Source organism: Babylonia areolata, chromosome 29 (genome assembly GCF_041734735.1).
Source record: "Babylonia areolata isolate BAREFJ2019XMU chromosome 29, ASM4173473v1, whole genome shotgun sequence".
In the NCBI taxonomy this organism is placed as follows: domain Eukaryota; kingdom Metazoa; phylum Mollusca; class Gastropoda; order Neogastropoda; family Buccinidae; genus Babylonia; species Babylonia areolata.
The window spans coordinates 1,301,100-1,306,099 of NC_134904.1; positions in this window are offsets into that span (position 1 = coordinate 1,301,100).

A 5,000-nucleotide genomic window follows, 5' to 3' on the forward strand; every position below is an offset into this window, starting at 1 on the left:
TTTTCTTTTTCAACAAACAAGTTGACTTTTTCCATTTTCATTATCATCATTGAATACTTATCTGTTTTCCAAGTTTTGACACTTTCTTTTACAACAGAAAGGTGACTCTTTTGTTATCATCATTTGAAAAAAGAGCTAAATACTTTCCATCCGGAAATATCTGTCCATTGACACAACATCTAGACTTGTCGTTTCTCTCATTCTCTCTCGCCTTGACTACTGTAACTCTATTGTCTGGTTTGCGTGCGTCATCCATTCAGTCTCTTCAGCGCATACAAAACTCTGCTGCCCGACTCGTCCTCAGAAAGAAAAGATCTAAGCACATCACTCCTCTTTTGCAACATCTCCACTGGCTCCCTGTCTCACACAGAATAAAGTACAAGATCAGCACTCTATGTTATAAACGTATTCACAAATCTGCCCCTTCCTATCTCTGTGGCTGCCTTCACCTCTGCCCTCCATCTCGCTCTCTACGATCGGCTTCAGATCCACTCTGTTTACGCATACCCAGATTCAAACACTCGACTGTTGGCCGCAGTTCTTTCTCTGTCTCCGGACCTTGCAATTGGAATGAACTTTCGCTTCGTCAAGTCTCCACACTTAGCTCTTTCAAGTCTGGCCTTAAAACCCACCTCTTCCCAAAATAGCCTCGCTTCCCTGCCTCTTCCTGGTCTTCAGTTTTATAGTTATGCATGTGAGTGACTGGTGCGAAAGCGCTTTGATTTGTCTCTGCACAAGATTCAGCGCTATATAAATACCATTATTATTATTGCTGTTGTTGTTGTCTATTTTCCACACTTTCTTTTGCAATGAGGAGGTTGGATCTTTTGTTATCATTTTAAAAAATCTTTCCCCTCATCTTGACGCTTTTTTTCCTTTTTCTTTGATTGATAAGAACCATTGTATATAGTAGATTTCCTTGGATATTCTGACAGAATGTTAATATTTTTTGTCATCCTTTTTAATCTAATTGTGATGGCTAACACACACAAGATTTTTTTCCGTCACATGGAGCTATCATGTGTTTTTTTTGTTTTTTAAATAAAGTGATAAATATACTATTTGAATGTTATACATACATCTATGTATGTATCATGTTGAAAAAAAAAATCACTGTATGTATATAGGTAGAAATTGATATATATCATATACTAGTGTAAATTTTTGTTAACCAATATCAATACTATTCTGAACACCATGTTCATGCCAGTGCATGTCTCCCTTTTTGTGATTGGCAGTAATTCATTCTTTTGCACATGACATATGGCTGCCTTCATAACAGTACAGAAATGGTCACACAAATAAAAACCCACTGTGACATGCAAGTTGAGCATGGAAGTTACAGCCCAAAATTACAGAAGAAAGAAAGAATAACCACCTGGCTTTAATACTGTGCATTTTCCATCTGGCAACACAGGAAAGAGAGAGAGAGAGAGGAGAAGGAAAAAGAACAGATTTTTGTTGCTTTGGTTTTGTACTAAGTTTTTCGTTTTTCATTTTGGTTTCAGTTGGGTCTAAAAAAAAGAAGAAGAAAAAAGATTATCCTGTCTTTGTAACAACAATAAATTCTGTGGAATGTTTAACAAGCCATTGTGATCTTGTTTGATCAGTTTTCAATGCCTTGCTCAAAATATATTTTTATGGAAGGGGAAAACTTTCAGACGATGGAAATTGAGCTGCCTCTTCCACAGAACAGCACCACTTCTGTTGATGCAGTCTTTTTTTTTTTTAATTTAATGTAGATTTTTGTATGGATAAAATCTTTAATAAATAATCCAGTAACATACTCTTTCTCTTTTTTGTGTTGTATATGTGTCCATTCATGAGTGTGTGTGTGAATGCATATGTTTATGAACATGCACCTGCTTATATGCACATGTATGTGAACACAATGTTATTCTCAATGAGACCACTACACTGAAGGACATCTCTCTTACACACACACACACACTCTCTCTCTCATAAAGGCGGAACATCAACAATGAAGCAGCACAAATTACAACATAATATATATTTATATACTTCAAAATCAAAATATCAAAAACAAAAATATGTGCATAACATTCAAACTATACATGCTTACACACTCCAATTCCAACTACACATACAGACTGAAAAATGTATGATGCCATTCTAAATACAGAGGAAAAATTAAAATCTGGAATCTGATTTCACCTGTGGTCCTAATCAAGGCAGGTTAAGCTGGAAGTAGACCTGCAATCCATGTCCAGATCATACCAAACTGTGCTGCCGACACTGTCAGCATTGACGGCACTGTTAGCATTGACGGCACTGTCAGTATTGAAGGCACTGTCAGCATTTACATCATTGTCAGTATTGACATCATTGTCAGCACTGATGGCAATGTCAGCACTGAATGGCAGTGTCAGCTGTTAGCAATGATGGCTCTGTCAGTATTGACATCACTGTCAGCTATCAGCATTGACAGCACTGTCAGCATTCACACTGAGGGCAATGTCAGCATTCACATTGACGGCACTGTCACACTGATGTCACTATCAGCATTCACACTGACGGCACTCACAACTCTTGACGTCCTGTGCTTGAGGAGCTACCCCCCCACGCCCCCTCCTTCCTCTTCCTTTGTGGGCAGCAAACCCCACATTCACTTGTATGTACAAATGGGCTTTTACGTGCATGACCTTTTTTACCCCACTGAATAGGTGGCCATACTACGTTTTCTGGGGTGAGGAGCTACCTGCTCCCAGGCCTCTTCAGCCACACCTACATGGATCTGGACCCGGAGAAGTGCAGAACTGGTGCCAAAAATGGCTAAAAATTGCAACAGGGTGGTGTGTGGTGGGTGTGGGAGGGGTGGCCAGAGAGGGGGGCAGGGGGGGAGTTGTACACAGGAGCAGGACTAATGGTGTTGGCTCTGGGCTTTCTGCCTGAGGCTGGCTGACCTGGACGTCGTCTCAGCGTGCACGTGATCCGCTGCACAGTCTGTTGCTGTCGCGATGGACTCCAAGTGATTCTCCGCAACACTGACTTCATGAGATCACTCTTTTTCATGATGAGACCCACACTGCCGGATGATATCCTCATCACGCCACGGGAGATGCTTCTGCTCGTCACGCCACGGGAGATGCTTCTGCTCATCACGCCGAGGGAGATGCTTCATGAGTTCTTTCCCTGTAGTGATGAGTTCTTTCCCTGTAGTTGTGAGTTCTTTCCCTGTAGTGCTTTTCTGCTGCTTTCTCACAGGAAAAACAACAAATTTTTGCTACCGTTTACACACTACATTCTGCATTGGTCACTCCGCATAGTGTCCCTGTGAGACCGACAGCCAGACAACACAACATCTGCTGCAGACCCGACAATGTATTGGGTTATGCTGCTGGTCAGGCATCTGCCTACAGATGTGGTGTGGCGTAAATGGATTTGTCTTAACTGTAGCGACGCCTCCTTGAGAAACTGAAACTGAAACTGAAAACTGTCTATCCAAATCACTCACACCATTGATCAGCACCAAAGAAAGTAATAACTGCACTTCAAACTCATGTCACATTGATCTCCCTTCACCAAGGTGCAAAAGAGACTAAAATAATTTTCCATGATTTGGGTTTTTGAAGGATTTTGATTCTTGAACATCTCTTCTATCATAAGCATAAGTTTTTCCACTGTAAAAGATGTCTTTAACCACGAAAAAATTGCCAATAAAGATTGCTGGCTGAATCACTAAAGTGTTTATTTTATTTTATTTTTTTTCAATTTTGACGCAAGTCGTCAAGTTTCTGGCCTTGACAACATACCTTGGACTTGCTCAATGATGAATAAACCTACAACCATGAGACTTTGCATGATTGTTTCATGACATGTTATTGAAGTTTTGTCAGGAGTACATATGAAAATATTCTCTGGGTTTTAATTCATAGCAGTTCCAATCTTTTTACCCATTCTAAATTTTGAGGATTTCGCAATACCCCAAATTAAAAAAATTCATAAAAAGTACAATAATTGAAGAATCAACACAATCTCACGTGAAAATGAAGATAATGTCATTGTGTATCAAGTCCACGTAACAAAAAGTGTCTGCATGCACCACAAACCCAATTTCTTTGATACAATGTCTGGCGGCCATTTTGATGTTTCCATAGCAACGGGTATTCAAAGAAATCTAAGAACACTTTTTTTGTGATCCACAAGTGATGATACACCTCATAGATAAAAAAAAAAGAAAAAAAAGATATATATTCGGAGAGAAAAAAGTCCTTATTTGACTGTAGTGTCTGGCCTTAAGCAGTAAAGGGGTTAAATAACACAAACCAGTTCCACAAAGTATACTGACTGAAACATCTGGTCCACCACAGCACACATTCTGCATGAAAGACAACTATTAGTGCTGTACACTCTGCTGGATAAATACCTCAGTTTTCTCAAATCATAATATACATTTCTCAAAGCTTGATGTATGTATTTCTCCAAAGGAAATGCCATGGCAATATGCCGTTCACTGAAAGCAAGATATATCCTGACGACAGTTTAATCACAGCTATAGATTTCGTGACCACACTTCAATCACAGCGAGAGATTTTTTTTTCTATTTTGCATTTTGTATTTGTTTTTATCACAACAGATTTCTCTGTGTGAAATTCGGGCTGCTCTCCCAAGGAAGAGCGCGTCTCTACACTACAGCGCCACCCTTTTTTTAAAATGTTTTTTCCTGTGTGTAGTTTTTTTTTTGTTTTTCCTATCAAAGTGGATTTTTCTACAGAATTTTGCCAGGAGCAACCCTTTTGTTGACGTGGGTTCTTTTACGTGCACTAAGTGCATGCTGCACACAGGACCTCGGTTTATTGTCTCATCCGAATGACTTGCATCCAGACCACCACTCAAGGTCTAGTGGAGGGGGAAAAAATATCAGCAGCTGAGCCGTGATTCAAACCAATGCGCTCAGATTCTCTCGCTTCCTAGGCGGACGCGTTACCTCTAGGCCATCACTCCACATGAGATGTCCAGACCGCAGTTTAATCACAGCT